The sequence below is a fragment of the Mya arenaria genome, chromosome 16 (genome assembly GCF_026914265.1).
Source record: "Mya arenaria isolate MELC-2E11 chromosome 16, ASM2691426v1".
Lineage (NCBI taxonomy): Eukaryota > Metazoa > Mollusca > Bivalvia > Myida > Myidae > Mya > Mya arenaria.
This window is the reverse complement of record NC_069137.1, coordinates 23,449,133-23,471,061: the sequence shown is the minus strand read 5'-3', so window position 1 is coordinate 23,471,061 and position 21,929 is coordinate 23,449,133. Positions and strand designations below refer to the sequence as shown.

Below are 21,929 nucleotides of genomic sequence, written 5' to 3'. Positions count from 1 at the left end.
AAGTACAAAACAATCAATACGAGACAGTTATTACTTAGCAAAACAACATTACATTCAAAACGGCTTAATACACATTGAGTCGAGGTTATGATTGAAGAAGATCAACATATATTTGAACCTGCTTGATAGTATTACATTTGCGAAACAAATACAATCTCAATCTACGATAACACATTTAGTAAACTTGTACGCATATCATAACTATTTGACAGGACAAAGTTTTCGTGTTGCAGTGGAGAATGTGAACAATTAAAATGTATTTTAATTCAATCGAAGTCACAATTCGAGTGGATACAATTTACATTTTATTACGCAATCGATGGAACTAATCGAATATGAAAAAGAACACCCTTGCAGACAACATAAATAAAGTAGTTCTCATTTCCGCTAGCACTCTTGCACGTTTGCATGATAAACTCAAGCTTCAAGGAATTTGTTTGAATTTTGTGAAATTGAGCCGGGATCAATGTTTCATTTTAACTTAGTAGCCTAAACAAGGTACATACTGGTCTTTTATTGTGAAAGGGTGTTTTTCAGTAATTCAAGTTGTTCCTGTTTAATTTCAATACATCCAAGATGGACCACTTTTCTTATCTAATACAGAGTTTATGTTAACCTTTTTAAATGATTATTATCCCCTTAATCAATAAATAATATTAAGTTCAGGTTTAACCCTACATTTTTTTTCAAAGTTCATTGATGTAGTGAAACGTAAGCAAGCACTAAGGCATTTCCGAAATAATGCTACAAAGCATATAATTTCATAGTAGTTTAAATCGAATGCAACTACACCAAAGGCATGTTTTAGTCATCACATCTAAGGAGGACAATTCTTCATATCTTATACTGTGGTTTTGTTTACCACTTGTAAATGAGTATTCTCCCCTTAATCAATAAATATCACTTACGTAAAACTCTCCAAATATATCTTAAATACGTTGGTATGGTACAATTTGATCAAGCAGAAATGAAACTCCGAAAATATACTACAAAACCTTTTATATTCGACGCATTTTAATTTGTAACGAGAAACTTGTGATATTCGCATGCAACTACATAAAATAAATTTCATTCAGCCTTTCTTGTGCGGCATGGCGATTATGGCTGTGTATGTACACTTATCTTTACCACCGTTTGAAATCTAAATAATTATATGGAAAGTCTTACTTGAATGGCTTCATATATGTTTATGTATCACGTATATACTGAATACGCCTACCTTTTACCTATGTGGTAATACGAAAATAATTAATAACAAACGCATGGAAAATCGTCATGTTATGTGAATTATGCAGAGCAATCCAACTTGATTTTTTATGTAAAATGTTCCACTTAAAGTATTTTTAAAATAGTCCATTTCCAATATAAAAATGTAGTATAAAGTCCGCATACTTTTTCATAATGTATTCAAATCATAGAAATATATCACGGTGATGGTGAGGGTGTAAAGAGCTCTTAGCGACTTGGTTTTCAGAAAACGCTTATAAAATCATCTGCGGTTCAGCAGATGATGTTTTCTATTTAAGTTATGAATCCACTCCACACCCCACTGTGCACATGCGATTATCTGAGCAGTCAACTGAAAAAACACGCAATAACAAAGGGGCTATAAGATTACCAGTATGGCCACATTGCTTTGCATTTTTACAGCGAGTTTTAGTTATTCAGTGAAGTTTTAATACCATCATAACAGTGTATGAGGAAGATACTTGTTATCAAAGTATATACAATTCATACATCTTCATGAGCAATTAAATGATATGTATGGCTTAAACACTGTTTATATTACCTTTAGAATTAATGATATTCGTACACAAGTATTTGTGCTTTCAACATAAATCCTGGTACATTCAAAATATTTAAACTAGCTCTATATGAACTTCTTTGGTGACCTATCAAGGCGAAAAAAAATCGCAATGGACTTTTGAATTTATTATGTCTGATGTACCAATACTCTATTAATGATGCACCAGCCTACCTGATATAACTATCGTCTAAACACACCCAAAAACGGTTTAATGTCTTCAGCAGAGTTTGAGATACCTTTTAACAAAATAATTTTCCGGACATAACAGGCATTTATTTGAATGCTTAAAATATCAATTCAATTGACCTTGATATTAAGCATGATCGGGATTAATCTAATTTGGGGCGGTTGGAGGTACAGTTATGAACTATTGGCCTCATGTTCAGGCATGAATGGATAACGAATACTTTCAGGATAAGAAATTGAAAACTGTTTGACCTCTCTTTCTGTTTCCATTCAAAGTGAGTTTTTTTTCAACAATTGTTTGCCATTTGCCCTATTGTGATTGTTCTCGTCTTGTTACTTTTTATTAGTATTTATTTTTTCAAACCTGTTTATATCAACTGCAAATACACGTAACACAAAAGGTAAATAATTTGTTTTAATTATGAATTTCAACGTAAAGTATTGAATACATGGATGTTATATATATTAAAGTGATAAAACTCTCGTTATTGTTCATTATCTTTAAACGATGCTTGAATATATTTATTATATGTATTTTTGATCGGGAGATAACGTGCTTTTTAAATATACACTTCAAAAATATGTTTGATTAATTTTCATATCATGTTCCTTTAGTTTGAAGTACGGATTTCTTAAACACCGAATTTTAACTAAAACATTATCTTGGGATAAAATGAATCATACCTCTATATCTGTCCCGGTTTCTATGATCAACGCATTGCGATTAAATATACCGAACAAAGTAGAATGATAATTAATACTGAGCGCATTGGATGAATCTAAGAGTCAATAAAACGCAGAAAAGAAACAAAAAAACATAAAATTACCAAATTGATAACTTAGTTTGCATCATGTTTAGCACAAAGCAGATGTTGAACTATATTAACAGACGTTCCTGTTCAATTTGCTCTAGCTAATACACTAACAAACTATGTCAATACCTGGTCAACTACTGAAAGCAACAGAAACGTACGCCCATATCCACTCTGATTTTGGAAAGGGCGAAAGGCTGGACAAGTAAGAACGTTTGAAAAACAATAAAGAGGTCTCCTGTGATGGCAAACAGAGAGGATTTCTGTAAATGAGGTGAACTTAGGAAATACTTGTTCATTGTCTGTGTTGCTGGGATAGAGAAATTATTATGTAGCTCAATATGATCGAAAAGGAGGAAAGAAGGAAGAGAAGTGGCGCCTGTTCTGAGGCTTGTAATAGGCCATCAAGATATCACCATGCATTTAAGCTAAATAAAACGAAAAGAGGAGTGGCGCCTGATGTGAGGCTTGAAATAGGCCACCAAGATATCGCAATACACTGTAGCTCAATATAATAGGGAAGAGGAGTGGCCCATGCTCTGATGCTTGAAATAGGCCACCAAGATATCACCATGCATTTTAGCTCAATAAAACGAAAAGAGGAGTGGCGCCTGCTCTGAGCCTTGAAATAAGTCACCAAGATATCGCCATGCACTGTAGCTCAATATAATTGGAAAGAGGTTGGCGCCAGCTCTGAGGCTTGGAATAAGCCACCAAGATATCGCTTTGCATTGAAGCTTAATATAATAGGAAAGTGGAGTGGCGCCTGCGCTGAGGCTTATTATAGGCCATTAATATATCGCCATGTACTGTAGCTCAATGTTATAGAAAAGAGGAGTGGCACCTGCGTTGAGGCTTGGTAGTAGGCCACCAAGGTATCGCCATGCACTGTAGCTCAAAATAATAGTAAAGAGGATTGGCGCCATCTCTGAGGCTTGGAATTAGCCACCAAGATATCGCTATGCATTGTATCTCAATATAACAGGAAAGTGGAGTGGTGCCTGCGCTGAGGCTTGTAATAGGCCATTAAATTATCGCCATGCACTGTTGCTCAATATAATAGGAAACAGGAGTGGCCCATGCTCTGATGCTTGACATAGGCCACCAAAATATCACCATGCACTTTAGCTCAATATAATGAAAAGAGGAGTGGTGCCTGCTTTAAGCCTTGAAATGATTCACCAAGATATCGCCATGCACTGTAGATCAATATAATAGGAAAGAGAAGTGGCACCTGCTTTGAGGCTTGGAATAGGCCACCAAGATATCGCCACGCACTGTAGCTGAATATAATAGGAACGATTAGTGACGCCTGCTCTGAGGTTTGAAATAGGCCACCAAGATATCGCCACGTACTGCAGCTCAATATAATATGAGGGAGGAGTGGAAGCTGAGCCTTGAAAAAGGCTACCAAGATAGCACCATGCACTGTAGCTTAATGTTATAGGAAACAGCCGACAAAGATATCTCCATGCACTGTAGCTTAATATAATAGGAAATAGGCCACCAATATATCGCTATGCACTGTAGCTTAATATTATAGGTTATAGGCCATCAAGATTTTGCAATGCGCTGTAGCTTAATATTATTGTAAAAAGGCCAGCAAGATATCGCCATGCACTGTAGCTTAATGTTTAAGGAAATAGGCTACCAAGATTTCGCCATGCACTGTAGCTTAATTTTATTGGAAATATGCCACCATGATAGCGCCATGCACTGTAGCTTAATATTATAGGTTATATTCCACCAAGATTTTGCCATGCACCGTAGCTTAATATTATAGGAAATCCGCCAGCATTATAGCGCCATGCACTGTAGCTATATATTATAGGTTACAGTCAACCAACATTTCGCTTTGCGCTGTAGCTTAATATTATAGGAAATAGGCCACCAAGAGTCGCCATGCACTGTAGCTTAATGTTATAGGAAATATGTCTACCAAGATCTCGCCATGCACTGTCACTTAGTATTATAGGAAATAGGCCACCAATATAGCGCCATGCACTGTAGCTTAATATTATAGGAAATAGGCTACCAAGAGTCGCCATGCACTGTAGGTTAATGTTATAGAAAATAGGCCACCAATATATCGCCATGCACTGCGGCTTAATATTATAGAGAAAAAGGCCACCAATATTTCGCCATGTACTGTAGCTTAATATAATAGGTTATAGGCCACCAAGATTTCGCCATGAACTGTTGCTTAATGTTTTAGGAAATAGGCCACCAAGATTTTGCCATGCACTGTATCTTAATATTATAGGTTAAAGGCCACCAAGATTTTGCCATATACTGTAGATTATTATTATAGGTAAAGGGCATCAAGATTTCGCCATGCACTTTAGCTTCATATTATAGGTAATAGGCTACCAAGATTTCGCCATGCACTATAGCTTTATGTTATAGGAAATAGGTCTACCAATATTTCGCCATGCACTTTAGCTTAATGTTATAGGAAACATGTCTACCAAGATCTCGCCATGCACTGTAGCTTAATATTATAGGTTATAGGCCACCAAGATTTCGCCATGCACTGTAGCTAAATGTTATAGGAAACATGTCTACCAAGATCTCGCCATGCACTGTAGCTTAATCTTATAGGTTATAGGCCACCAAGATTTCGCCATGCACTGTAGCTAAATGTTATAGGAAACATGTCTACCAAGATCTCGCCATGCACTGTAGCTTAATCTTATAGGAAACATGTCTACTAAGATCTCGCCAGGCACTGTAGCTTAATCTTATAGGTTATAGGCCACCAAGATCTCGCCATGCACTGTAGCTTAATATTATAGGTTATAGGCCACCAAGATTTCGCCATGCACTGTAGCTTAATATTATATGTTATAGGCCACCAAGATTTCGCCATGCACTGTAGCTTAATATTATAGGTTATAGGCCACCAAGATTCCGCCATGCACTGTAGCTAGATATTATAGGAAACACGTCTAACAAGATCTCGCCATGCACTGTAGCTTAATATTATAGGTTATAGGCTACCAAGATTTCGTCATGCACTGTAGCTTAATATTAAAGGTTATAGGCCACCAAGATTTCGCCATGCACTGTAGCTAAATATTATAGGAAACATGTCTACCACGATCTCGCCATGCACTTTAGCTTAATATTATAGGTTATAGGCTACCAAGATCTCGCCATGCACTGTAGCTTAATATTATAGGTTATAGGCCACCAAGATTTCGCCATGCACTGTAGCTAAATGTTATAGGAAACATGTCTACCAAGATCTCGCCATGCACTGTAGCTTAATCTTATAGGTTATAGGCCACCAAGATTTCGCCATGCACTGTAGCTAAATGTTATAGGAAACATGTCTACCAAGATCTCGCCATGCACTGTAGCTTAATCTTATAGGAAACATGTCTACCAAGATCTCGCCAGGCACTGTAGCTTAATAATATAGGTTATAGGCCACCAAGATTTCGCCATGCACTGTAGCTAAATGTTATAGGAAACATGTCTACCAAGATCTCGCCATGCACTGTAGCTTAATCTTATAGGAAACATGTCTACCAAGATCTCGCCACGCAGTGTAGCTTAATCTTATAGGAAACATGTCTACCAAGATCTCGCCATGCACTGTAGCTTAATCTTATAGGAAACATGTCTACCAAGATCTCGCCATGCACTGTAGCTTAATCTTATATGAAACATGTCTACCAAGATTTCGCCATGCACTTTAGCTTAATCTTATAGGAAACATGTCTACCAAGATCTCGCCATGCACTGTAGCTTAATCTTATAGGAAACATGTCTACCAAGATCTCGCCATGCACTGTAGCTTAATCTTATATGAAACATGTCTACCAAGATTTCGCCATGCACTTTAGCTTAATCTTATAGGAAACATGTCTACCAAGATCTCGCCATGCACTGTAGCTTAATATTATAGGTTATAAGCCACCAAGATTTCGCCATGCACTGTAGCTTAATATTATAGGTTATAGGCCACCAAGATTTCGCCATGCACTGAAGCTTAATATTATAGGTTATAGGCCACCAAGATTTCGCCATGCACTGTAGCTAAATATTATAGGAAACACGTCTACCAAGATCTCGCCATGCACTTAAGCTTAATATTATAGGTTATAGGCTACCAAGATTTCGTCATGCACTGCAGCTTAATATTAAAGGTTATAGGCCACCAAGATTTCGCCATGCACTGTAGCTAAATATTATAGGAAACATGTCTACCACGATCTCGCCATGTACTGTAGCTTAATATTATAGGTTATAGGCTACCAAGATTTCGCCATGCACTGTAGCTTAATATTATAGGTTATAGGCCACCAAGATTTCGCCATGAACTGTAGCTTAATGTTTTAGGAAACAGGCCACCAAAATTTCGCCATGCACTTTAGCTTAATATTATAGGTTATAGGCTACCAATATTTCGCCATGAACTGTAGCTTAATGTTTTAGGAAATAGGCCACCAAGATTTCGCCATGCACTTAAGCTTAATATTATAGGTTATAGGCTACCAAGATTTCGCCATGCACTGTAGCTTTATGTTATAGGAAATAGGTCTACCAAGATCTCGCCATGCACTGTAGCTTAATCTTATAGGAAATATGTCTCGCCATGCACTTAAATTAAGGATTAAAATTCGACATGTTGCATTTTATTGGGGTATGGTATGCAATGGGGCTGTTCAAAATGGGTGGAGTCCGAAGGACTCCACCAACATTTTGAACTGCGCAATTGCATACCATACCCCAATTAAATGCAACATGTCGAATTTTAATACTTATATTTACATTCATTTAAATCTACATTTCTGCTAAAATAAATTGATTATTCAAGAGCATTTTCTCTTTTTTTCTTTCTCTCGTTGTTCTCAACGGTGGGTAAATTAGAACAGCTATCGTAACCTAATTTTATACGACAATGAATGCACAGATAAAATAGTTCCTTATTTATATGTTTATTTTCAAGGTCAAGAATATTATAAATACGTATTGTTGCATAAAATATGTGTTTTCAGTCCGTTATCGTGGTGTAATAAAACGCAAAAACCCGGGCGTTATCGGTAGAAAACATGCATTATTCAGTAAATTCACGTGGCGTTAATGCCCGGTTTTAGTTCTACATATGCGCTATCAGGGCCCGCATCATAGCAAAAACATATTTTAGCATATATATAATGTAGCTGCATACAAATAACAAAACATTAAATAAACCACATAAAACTTACATATTTTCTGCTGAGTTGTCTTTTCCTGGCAAGCTTATGTGTTTACTAAATAGTTTTTTTCTGCAATTGTTTTTACTATTAAAAGCACTAAATTATGTCTGAAACGACTAACTCCTCCGAACTTTAGATATTTCTGTCGATTTTATTCAGAACATACGACTTATATGGACATGATTTCATTACGTCGTATGCAATGAACAAATAAATTTCAAAAAAAAATAATTCTGATGCTGAAGATGCTGTACATTTTATCAAGAACATGTTTACAAAATTTTCAGGCTTAAAATAGTTATCAAAACAAATAATGGTTAAAGTAGGAATGTATAGGTAATTAATTGATTACCCAAAGGTATTGTGTGTAAATAATCCCAGTAATCCAGTCAAATTTCGAAAAAACAACACTTTCAAAACGAATGAACACTGCAAAAAATGGCGTCGAAACAAAATGCAGTGCCGAGTTATGTTGCGGCCCGAATCGAGCTTAATGTAAAACTTTTTCAATGACATCACTCATGACGTCATACAAGCACCCGTTATAGAGGCTATTTTGAACTAACTGTTTTTGCATTTTCGTGACAGTTAACAGCCTTTTAAAAAACACACAAACGTTTCTTGAACTGTTCCATCCATCATGAAATTATCTACATAAAAAACAATCAAATTATCGTTGCTTATTTTGTTTTAACTGCTTTACTGCAGATTACAGTTGTGCATGTTGCCAATATTTTTACTACGATTTCATTGAAAAAAATAGTTTCGTAGTAAATATGCCCCGCCCCTTGGTATTACTGCGCCCAATGGCAGGACAGAAGTATCGAACAAACGCACGCGATATCGATGGGAAATGCCATTGCACTTTATACAGAAATAAAGTGCAATTGATAAACAACAACCATCGTTAAGGAATGAAGTGTGAATGTAAATATTTGACAACAGTTTTAACCGCCAGAGTCATATGGGAGTTAATTAAGAACAAAACATTTTCTAGGAAGTAACGCATTTATTAAACAGGTATTATATTCCAAATAAAAACTGGATTAAAAAGTATGATTTGTTTTAATTGAAATTTTATTTATGCTCACTGTGAGAAAGCTGCGACAGTTGTATCTTAATAGACATTGTATTAATTTAAGTATAACAGCGTCGTTATTGCGAAAGCACAATATTCATAAACGACATTATTTTGAACGACCGAACATCGTTTTTGTTGTTTAATAATTGTGGCATTTTGGAGCACACCAATTACAAATATATATATATAAATACACATCTTAATTTATTATTTACAAACAAAAGCTGATTCTGTTTCCAGAGGGAAAACTTCTAAATGTTATCAATTGTGGATAAAATATTATCACAATGAAAAAAATTAATGGTTTAAAAGTAATAGTTATTTTAAATTCATAGAATTATACACTATTATCCAAATGCGAATGATTTTGATATCAACCTCGATAAGATTAATTGAAAAATAAACTCGGGTAAATTTACCGTTTAAGCGTGCACTTTACATTGTGAGCGAAGGTTCACTATCGAAACTGAGATTATTTTGCACAATTTAGATTGTAAAGGTCCTTCATTATCATCGTTATCATGTATGGAGATACTTTATAATACTTCGTACGTGCATCCTGTCATATATAACATATTATCATTTAAATAAGGCTGTGTTTAATGAGGATGCAAAAAGTCAATTACATTTTTTTCTGTGTTTATTGTACAACCATTATATATACCAAGATGCTATATTTAATATGGTTGTATCATATTAATATTTCTACATGTGTCGATGATTGCAACATTCATATGATCGTGGTAATGCAAGATTATCATTATCATTTGAAGTGAACGATGATTAAGCGGTGTTTCAAAATAATTTATCTCAAAATCAACACTTTCCTACAACGGTGGAATATTAGCTTAGTTATATACTGAACTTTTAATAGTCTCGGTTTGTGTTTTTTTTAATAAAATGCAAAAAAATATTTAATCAGCGATACAACATCAGCTTATATATACGAGGGTCAGTCGTAAAGTTCCCGGACTGTCAAAATGTAATTCTCATTTTTTTATTCAATCGTTTAGATACTCATTGATATTAAAAAACGACAAGTTATAGTCAGGCAAACAAAAACTAACACATTTTGGATGGATATAATATATTTTTGTATTTAAATTCATTTATGTTGTTTAGGTGTTACGTAGCAGTTTGAAATCTTACATATTAATTTTAAACAGAACATAAATTATTAACATCAATGTATTTTCTCTCGAATCTTTCAAATTTGGCGCGTTAAAGTCATAATGTTTTACATGTTTTACATGAAATGTATCTAGTGAATACTTCCGGCAAGTTTTGACGTGATGCCCGTCATAACATTTGAGAAATCGCAAGTTGAGTATCGCTACCCCGCAACTGTTGCAATGGAAAAAAACACCGACGTCATTTAGTGCAGGAATGACTCCTACAGAAACGTTAAAATCTACGGAAAAGGACCCCTATAAGAAGGTCAGCCGAACACTAGTCTGTGAATGACATCGGCGCTTCACGGACGGCAGAAATGAACTAAAAGACAACCCAAGAGCTGGTCGGCCAACATTCAGCGACAAAGATGTTTGTGCTGTAACACGTGAAATTTCCGACCACAGACGGCTGACGAAAGGGGATCCACCACGGATTTCAGTCATCGAACAGTTCATCAAATTCGTAAAAATGAACTCAACATGAATAAAGTATGTGCGCACTGGGTGCCGATATTGCTGTCTGTAACAGAAAAGGAAGTACGCGTAGCATCTTCAAGGGAGTTTCTGAGGCGTTGGGGACGTTCCGGGCAGACTTTCCTTGATCGTATTGTGACAACAGATGAGACGTAGCTACACTACTACGAGCCCGAGAGTAAAAGAGCCTCAATGGTAAGGAGAACTCCGCAATCCCAACCTCCAAAAAAGCGCGCATGGCCAAGTCACTGAACAAGACGATGTTTGTTTTCTTCATGGACAGCCGCGGGGTCCTACTTCAGCACGCAGTCCCATCTGGCCAGACAGTCAACAAGGCGTACTACCAGAAGGTAAACTGTTAGTTTTTAATACTAAAACGACATTTTGAGAAAACATACATTTTTGTAATATTGTTATTATGCGTTATCAGCATATAAAAGGTAATGTTTATGCGATATCATCATAATTTATAAGTGAAAAAGACAAAAATGTTAAATGGATTTTTATTGAAATAATTGCACCTAAATCGCCGGGACTTGATCAATGCCATACGGAGGAAGCGTCCAGGTTCCGATTTAGAGAACTTGATTTTTACACCATGACAACGCGCAAAGTCATCTGTCCGAGGATAATGACAATTGCCTTCCTTGGATATGAGCGTTTGCAGCATCCTCCATACAATCCATACCTGGCTTCCATGTATTTCGCGTTGTTCCCTAGGTTAAGGGTTGAATTTCGAGGCCGCAATTTCGAATTGTTACAGGAACTGGCGATTGCTGCTCGTACGCATATCCGGGTATACGACCCGGTGTGGTTCAGAGATGTGTTTGATAAGTGGATAGAGAGAAACCGAAAATGTGTCAGTGCGTGCGGCGAATATTTTAAAAAGGCGTTACGTTAAACGTGACGTCGCGTTATTTTTGCTGTGCAAAGTGTTCCGTGTTGTTCATGGTTATGTGTAATAGGGTTATGCTATTTTATTGTATGTTGTTTGTTTCCTGTAAAATTTGCTACACCACTTCCAAATACATTTGTCTTCCATACTGTTGTATTATTTTTTGTTTTTAAGTAAACGGTTTCGATATCATAAGCAGAGTCCGGGAACTTTACGACTGAGCCTCGTACAGTTCACATTTAATTATCCTTTAATAGTATCTCTACGATCTGAAAGATGCCGAATTGCCATTTCATGTACCATACTATGAAAGTATCAATTTGTCAATTGTCGTGTGCAGTAGATGCAGAACATAGATTATCCACTAAAGAGATATAAACGTGATCAACAACAGATACTTGTTATCGATACAATTCATTATATCTAATTACGTTTGAACCTGGTTCCATCACTTAATTCGCATGGCATGGCCTTAATTATATGTTTAGTCTTCCGTTAACATTTAATATGGAGGTACGGTATATCTAATGAAAACCTCTTGAAATGTATGATAACAGTAGTGCAAGTATGGTAAGACGTAGCGGTACTCTCCTCATAGTTTAAGCTAACCCGGTTTTAGTTACAATATAATGGTGCATGACTTCAGATAATGTTAAGGTGTATATTGGCAAAAACGTCATTTGCGACCGCCACAGTGGTAATATTATAGGCCCCGTTGTTCATCTCCATATATACATGAGGGTGATTCCTTTGCAATAAACGAGGTCCCCTTGTATTCTCCATATATGTAAGCTTCGAACGTCACATACACACCTCACTTATCAAGGAGTAGTAATGAAACACTAAAAACAATTGTCCTAAATGGACATTATAATTTTTCAAAAGTCAAGCATCGGATGAACTCAAAATGTTTGTTTTTATCGTAAAAAAATCATTTTTTGTATCAATTTAAGAACTCTATCGTTAACCATTTATAAATCTGAAAATAAATGAAGTATTCAGAAAAGCGTTAGTAAAATTATTACAAGATGACACAATAATAATTTAATTTAAAATAACTGCTACTGTTTGATGTTTGAACATGAAAAATAACAATCTCTCAATATCAACAAAGTCAAAATTAAATGTTGCCAAATTTCCTTTTAGCATTCATCTGGCGGGACAAAACGTTAATGGGTTCATTTTCGTTAACATTAGTAAACACCGTGCAAAAATCGGTTATCAAGCCTATCAGATACAACTGAAAATTATCTTTAACAGAAAAGCGTCCAGAATAGTTGTACTCGTCACGTGATATCTAAATGTTATTATATAAGTTCACAGTGAGACATAGCCACGGACAGACAAACCAACACGCAGAAAGATGGCCACCGGAAGTGGGAGTTAATGGTATGAAAAGCAACAGAACATTTCAATGAAAGGTAGGAAATACAACATTTATATTTTCTATGATGTTATCTTGGGATATTAGAATACTGAGTATGTATTTTGCTATTTGATCATCTAACAAGTACACAGAAATTGTGTAATTAAGCTGATTTTTCATCGTAAACATCCATGAAATTACTATATGTTTTGAATGATTGTGCTATTCTGTAAATTCTATGATTTTCGTTTGTTATCTTTACTCGACACTGGCAGCATGTCTACAACCAGAAAGTGTTTGCTTTTTTTGAAACTGTGCATGTTTGTGTACTATATGCATGTTGTCCAAACATGATTTACGTGGTGTAAAGACGTCAGTCACGGCTACTTTGATACCCAATAAGGTATCTTTTCGTAACGTTGTTTGAGGATCGGGGCTTGACGCGCAGCGCCTGTTAAACTCTTCCTTCTTTGCAATGTTGTTTCAGTACCAGGGCGTAAGTCCTTATTCTGTACAACTCGAATGTTCATTTGTTGTTTGAGTTCCAGGGTACTAGGCTCAGTGACATTTCGATTTCTCTTTCCCTGTAACTCGTATGTTCATTTGTTATTTGAGTACAATGATACTAGGCTCAGCGCAGGCTTCACGCCTTTTTCTCTACAACTCGCATGTTTAATTGTTCTTTGAGTACCGGGGTACCAGGCGCAACGCCAGCTCCACACATCTTTCTCTTAAACTCGCACGTGCATGTGTGTTTCAGTAAAATGGCACTAGGCGCAGCGCAGGTTCAACTTCTATTGCCCTACAACCTGCATGTTCATTTTTTGTTTAATACCTGGGTACTAGGCTCAGCGCCGACTCAACTCTCCTTTAATTTAAATCACATATTTATACATTATTTGAATAACTATATCAAGATGATTCGGCATCAAGTTAAAATCACTAACTGAAATTATAGTGCCGTTCTTGTATTGTGACTATTTGTTGTCAATGTCATTTCAATAAATTACATTTCACATATGGAGGTCGTCATCGATGAGTATGTTTATTGTACAAGGGATGGAATTGAAATGAATATACTTCAATAGTGCAAACTCAATCAAAAAAACGAATATAACAATATATCTCATGTGTGACCTTTGTACAGTTTAATTAAACACTACGAATTCATTTTACTCATATGTACTCACTTCCCAATGGGCTTGAAGTAAAACATAAAATTAGCATTTTAACTTAAGAGACAAGAACAGTTTTTAAGGTTGAACATCGAACGAATTAATATGAACAGAATGCTTGTTATAATAACCATAAAAGGAAAAGTGACAATTGGAGCTTGGTTGTTAATATATATTCTAATGTGCTAAACAGAGAATGCTCTAATAAGCAGAATAGTGTTAGGTTTTTTATTTGAAAAGTGAATTATTCAGGTCTGATTTAAGAATATTTTAAATAGAGAGTTGCCGAAATGAAATATTTATGTGAGTATCTTTAGCACTTATCATTCGGGTCAAAACGTTGACAAGTTTGAGTTCAGTATCTTCTAAAACACCCTGCAACACTTGTTATCAAGTTTATCAACTACACTTGAACATTATCATTATCAGATCAAAGTCCTGCACACTCGTTATCATCGCATGATGACTATTTTTTATCAGTTTACAGTGGGACAGGGACTCCTCAAGACGAACAAACGGGCAGAATAATGGCCACAGGAATTGGGCGTTTCTAGGATGGTGAAGACTAATAAATGTTTATAGAAAGGTAAGAAATTGTGTGTAAATTGCTTATGTTTTTTTATAAGTATGATTATTTCGCCTGATATTTATAGGTCGTATACGTGTTCTTCTATTGCTCCATCTTAATTGTATTGTGTTTGCTAAAGAGTTTTATATATTGTCATTTGTTCAAAAGCATTTTATTTTCTTATCTTGACAAGGTAGTGTTGTTATTGGATTGATGTCGTTTAAGATACATCAGATATGGGCAAATCTGCATTTGATTTTAGAAAGGGGCGTAAGTGGCTTTTTCCCTTGAGCCTAAATAAAATATCTTAAAAATAAATGCTTTGGGTGGGATGAAGGGGGGCTTGGAGCTCACCATTCAGTCAATGGCGGCTTTAATTAATTAAAAAGGGCGAATTCGTTTTTTTTTATTTTGCGAATAATGTTGCACGCTTGTTTCTTAACCAGTAGACAAATGTTTGTACCTGTACAATTAAATATTCATTGATGGATGTGAAAAAAATGTTCCTCTGCTGTGTAATTTATCACAAATCATGTAGAACGCAGAACTATCGGCTTTTTTCAGCATATTTCTTGTTTGTGAAGGCATTTTTCCGATTGCAACGCAAAACTTTATCATGGCGCGCTGATCCGTTACTTTACTGGATGTCATTGAAATAAAAGTTGAAAACCCAATAGTCTATTTTGATAAACATGATCTCAACAAGGGTTGCAAGTATTACATCACAAATATGTAATGAAGATGACGTAACGTCAATACGCGCAATTGAGATTTTTCGTGACGTTATCCCGCCATTTTCGAAAAATACCGAATATATCCATATTTGATAAAGGACATATTTGTGACGTGCGCCGTACTATCCGATATATAGTGGTTACTATAGCTACCTCATATAAAACAATACTGAAAATATTTTTTACAAAATGATATATTGCAATTTCAATATACTTTTAAAAGTATTTCAGCAAAATTTGGCTAAGATTGGAAGTTGAGAAAAATTAAATTCGACGGTGTCTACGTATTTTTTTAATAGTCCTCGTAATATGATTTAAGCATAACTGAAGCAAAGAATGTTAACCTTTTATTTCGAAAATGTTATTGCTGATTTTTTCTTGGACATTTTTATGCTTACGAAAGCAAACATTTTATTTGAAATGTGGTGTTGGTGCTAACACTTCTTAACTATAGAGGTTAAAAGATTTAAGTTATCAAAAAGAAAACAGCTCAGAAAACAAGGTATCAACTGTTAGTCCACCTAGGTTAGGTAAATCTGTATATAACTGCTAATAAGTCGAATGATAAATCTTTTGATTGACACGTCGAATACATGTGATATATCTTTATTTAGACCATTCTACCAATGCTTATCAATCAAGAATATACAGAGTAAACTGTCCTAAACGTTTGGTATTACTTTCCTAGGAAAAGGCTGACAATGAATCCAAGTGCCTTGTCTGCTCTGATTTGGATTACATAGTCATAGTTTTACAGATTGTTACCAAGCTGAAACATAATGATTTTACATCAAAACGACAATAGTGAGTTACAATCATTTATTGAAATTTCAGCAATGTACCTATCTTTTCAAGGTTTTTATATATACCCATTCTGAATAATTGAACAATAGTTACATAATAGATGAATAACCCCGACATAGACCTCAAAGGTTTTTAGTTTTAAACCCCTTGTTAAATTACATGTATCTGTCAAACATTTGACAGAAATGCTGAGCAAATATCATTACCGTTTGAATATGCCAGACGTACCTTGATTAGATAACGGCAATCCAAGTATGCATGTTAAGTCAAATACTAAGTACAGTTTTCAAAAGTTTTCTTTATACGCGAGATGTCTTCAAGAATATTTATGTTAATTTAAGTTGGTATGTCGAAACACTTTCAAACTCTTTCTTTTTGAATCGCATTTTGGGTCGTAGGACTTGAATACAATGCTGCGGTGACGTGTTCTTACAACAGAAAACACAGCTTCTTTTTCAAATTCAAATAGGGAATGATGCATATCGATTACACTACGTTGATAGCTGAATAATCATGTCGATACATTCTCTCTCAATGAATATATTCGAATTTGATATCCAAGATTACGACGAGCATTCAATTTTATAATGCAACCTAAGTTTGACTCATATTTAAGATGTTTGCTTTGTCTTATGGCCAATAAAAGTACAGAGACAACTAACACGAAAGAGTAAATAAAGGTAGAATTAATTTTCATATATTTCACAGGAATAGTCGGAATCTTATATCCAAATTTTCAAACCGTCATTTAAGTACGTTAAATTAACTTTATGTAGTTATAATTTAAGATAGGTGAGGTAAATCAATACGGTTATACCCATTGATGTGAAATGAAGCAGTTGTTGGTTATGCAAAATTCTAAAAAGATTATTTTTGTTGTTAGTATATAGCTCAGCTGTGTGCATAGATGGCAGTATCAGCCACGGATTGTGACTGATGAGATCCTATATATTCCAGCTATGTGCATAGGTGGCAGTATCGGTCAAGAATTGTGACTGATGTGATCCTATATATTCCAGCTATGTGCATAGGGGGCAGTATCAGTCAGGAATTGTGACTGATGAGATCCTATATATTCCAGCTATGTGCATAGGGGGCAGTATCGGTCAGGAATTGTGACTGATGAGATCCTATATATTCCAGCTATGTGCATAGGGGGCAGTATCGGTCAGGAATTGTGACTGATGAGAGCCTATATATCCCTGATATGTACATAGATGGCAGTATTGGTCAGGAATTGTGACTGATGAGAGCCTATAAATCCCGGCTATGTGCATAGGTGGCAGTATTGGCCAGTTATTGTGACTGATTAGAGCTTATAGATCTCCGCTATGTGCATAGGTGGCAGTATCGGTCAGGAATTGTAACTGATTAAAACCAATTTATCCCGGTCTTTGTGTTCATTTTAATTACTGGCTAATAAAGCTCAGTTTCATCAGTTAGCGCACAAAAATGGCACAAATATTATTTCAATTTTTAAACTCAACTTTGAACTCCACTGAAACGGGCACCAGGATATTTAGTTTCGTATACTCGTATTTTGCTTAAAACAAAGTTTTGCTTGAAAAACATTATATTTTTTTTTTTAAAAGCAGAGGTATTTATCAGTTAGATCCGGGATTCATTTGCAATTAATTTACCATGTCTTGTGTGATATTCACCATGCATTTGATCTAAAGGTTTACTTTCAATACAATTGTAGGAGAGTTGTAGTGCAGCATTAAAACAGTTTGGCACGTTAGTGTGGTGTATTGTAAATTGCAACTGTTTCATTTTGAATTATATACAAAACACCCTTCTGTTTTTGCTCTGAGTAGAGTGCTTTTCATCCAATAAGTGGGGACGTCCTGGTCGTAACAGATTATTAGAATATACTACATATAATCACTACATCAAAATCATTTCGACGTATGTCTAGATGATTCAGTTACGACTAAGATGCGTCTTTTGTATTTATTCCTACATAAAACAATGCACAGCCCGTGACCCCGTGTGAGACTTATTTCCATTCAAGGGACCTAGTCTACCAATACTTCATAAAGGAGCACCGGACAAGCATACATGTAAGTGCACAATTATCTGTAACAGTAGATAACCGTGGCGCATTTTCGAAACCGAAACTCCTAAACGTTTTCGGCTTATAGACTTGAATTACTATATGATTCAATTCTGAAGATGACAAAACGTGTATTTTTTATCTCGCAACTGCCAATACAGTTTATATTATGAAAACTAGTATGAATACATAGAAGGCTACATTTAAATAAAAATTGAAACGTGATTGTTTTTATTAATAATGTTATTTACTCACTGCTCTCCTTGTTTGTTTAACACAATGCGACTGTTCGTTATGAATGAGTCTGTGTGTGATTTATTTGAAATTGTTTGTAAAAATCTAAGGCAGTTCCCTTTCATGTAATATAAGATTACTGTATCTTTTTGATGTCATTACTCTACACGTAATAATACACGCCTAGATAAAACGCTGCTATAATTAACCAAGGACACGGTAGTTTATATTACATTTAAAAACAACACATGTATTTATCTAAAAATTGATTTAGGCATATCAAACGATATCAGGCAGTTAAATATATATCATCCAATCTAAATAACAAAAAGGCCAATCATTATTTTCATTGTTGGTTTTCGCAATACCTCAAGCACTTTGCATGATATATTGAAGTAATCACTTTTCAAATAATTCATTTCCGTTTTTTGCCGTTTTTTCTTAATATTAAAATTAGTTAGTTTAATCACCTTCTACTCTCGATAGTTGCAATGATGTGTTGGTTAATTTGCCTACTAATATATTACTTAAATCATCAGAAACGATTTTGGTCGTTCCTTTGCAATACTTTTTTATCCTTTAAATAAATGATTTAATTGATAGAGTTAACATGTACAGTAAAACAGCATTTAAAAAAATAACACGTTAAAAGACACCACGAAATAAATAAAATGACATAGAAATGAAATTCAGAAAACCTGCAAAATTATCAATTGTTCGAGTATCTTTAGCGTATGGCGTTATTTTTCTATCGTTCAAAGTCGCTGTTGTGAAAATGTGTTCACTAAAATAGTTAACAACAATTGAATCACAGGAATTAACACAGAGAAATGCCAAATATATTTTTTTTATTTGAATCATATACATATTTTCAAAAAACACTTCCTCTTACCACTAAGCCGTGCTCGTTAAAAAAATATGATTAAGGAACCATATAAACGCAAAATCACGCACATATCGTAGTTAAATAACATTTCCTTTTCAGAAGGATACAACATGGCTGAAAGTATCGAGACAAGACACGAGAACTGGCTGAGAGTGGTCTGGGGACTCCTGTACGTAAGAGAAGGACTTCAGGGATACGTAGACACAAAAGGAAAGCAACAGTACCAAACGTTTATAAGCAGTGTCAATGCGAAGTGTAATAACCAAACATGTGATCAATGTCAAATCAACAGTATATGCCCACATGGCATGACTAGAGTGACAGGAAAATCCAAATTCAGGCCAGCCCATTTCTGTGATGAAATGAACAAAGAGATACAAAACAATCATGCCAGAAACCATCCATTCTGGATGAATACGGATTCTACGAAATGGCAGGATCCAAACATCGGTTATTGGGAGGTGATCAAGTGTTATCTTAGTTCATCCGGCTACTTTGACAAGATGGGAGCGAGTCAGATAGATGCTTCAGGACTGTTAAGCATCTGTATTAACAGTTCGTTTATCAAACAACACATTACAAATATTCAGCGATTTGAAGAGGTAAATATACTTTATAATATTCTAACATTTTTTAAGTGTATATATATAACAACATGTATTCCATTCTATCATTTCTAATATCCATGTATAGATATTCGTTTTTGCAAAAACACGCTAATAACATTCTAGTTTGTAAAACATGAACAATATAGTACCTTCTACATAATATATTTATATTTATATACCTATATATCAGGTGCGGGACATAAGGAACAAGACCCTGCATGGCGACCACTATGAGCTTGACGGACAGACAGCAGACGACTGCCTTGACAAGATGATTATTGTTCTTCAGGACCCACAAGAACTCATCCATGATACATTTGCTCAGCGGGCCGCTCATGTCATAAGAAATGTACGAAGTTGTACTAATCATTTATTCAATTATAGTTTGCATTACTTTCATATACTGGCTTTACCTTGTAATAAATTTGAATACAATTCTTTAAATTGAGACAAAATATATGGATGAATCTAGTAGATAAGCGGAAACTGTTCCTTTATATGTTGTAAATAAGAGCACGTTTTCTTCTGATAATAACTTTTTTGCTTTATCTTATTGTTGCAATATTTCAGATCAAAGCCAAAATTGAAAAGACGCCGGCCATTATGACCGAGACCTTACAAAAATGGCTTCGGACAAACTTTGACGTCGACAAACATCTCAAAGAGATCGAGGGCCTGATGTATGATAGCCTACGAAAGGAACTGCAAGGGTTTATAGCCGATGGTAATTTCAATATCCGTTATACTACCTCACTTATCCCTTACGTCGATATTTCAAAAATGAATAAAATTCGTCTCAAACAAATTGCAATTGTTCGTAAGCTATTGAGCATTAAAGTGTTTGTTTCATAGTGCGAGGGGCACTTTTTGAGTGTGTAGCGTCGTGTATACTGTTTTGTGGTATTTGGAATACAACCTATTATCGTCACCGTTAATCAGAGGTGGAAGACTCGGCCTGCAGTATTTGATCGAAGGGTTATGATGTGTGTAAACCGAAGTTATTAGGGTATTGCAAATTGCAAAACAGTTCGAATTATGGACTTTATGTACAAAATATTAACAGTTTCGATCAAATCATTGTTATTCTTAACCAAATAAAAAAGATGTCATTTTCAATTGAATCTTAATTGTATCGAATTGTAATTTATTACTGAGAATACGTAACAAAAATCACATACGAAACATATAAGATTGTCATAGGGTTTACATGCACGTCTTATTTATAAGTATAGGCGTCATGAAACTACTTTTGATCAGCGGCTTTGACTGCTTCAACATTTTATGAATCTTATACATTTCAATAGTATGTAGGAACCAACGTTTTAACTGTCCTCTTATGCATTGCCTTATTTTACCATTATTGCATTATAGAGGTCAAACGTGAGGTCAAACACAGTTTCGATGACAGAGGTAACTACGAAAGGGAAAACAACCTTGAGGGTAAGTTCGTATCAGTTTATAGTCTCCGTCTTAACTACAATTAAATACATCCGAAAACATAATTACTTAACATTTAAGTTGTTGTTTTATTAACCTGTTATTAAAATGTGTAAATGTGAGTATTTTTCAAGCAGTTTTCGAAAAGATAATGAGCTTACATTGTGCATCATGTCGGGAAAATATTGCTGGAAAGAAAAGACACCAATGCTTCTATGGTGAAAATTTAAAGACAGACAAATAAAAACGAATCCAATACAAATATATTCTTATAAAGTTCATTTATATTAATACTTTTACTTATGTAAAGCCGTTGATTGGTTTCAATAACTCATAAATAGAGTGTGAACAATAATAAACAGGAATAGGTCATTATCTAGAACACCATAGCTAATAACACTTGAGTTACTCGCACAGAGTTATATTA

At 35.0% G+C, this 21,929-nt stretch overlaps 1 protein-coding gene across 2 annotated transcripts in view; it reads right to left on the bottom strand.

The window, feature by feature from the left end:
- LOC128221045 (uncharacterized) overlaps positions 1-21,929 on the bottom strand; it is a 405,331-nt gene that overhangs the window by 296,342 nt on the left and 87,060 nt on the right. The gene's annotated exons all lie outside the window — the stretch shown is intronic.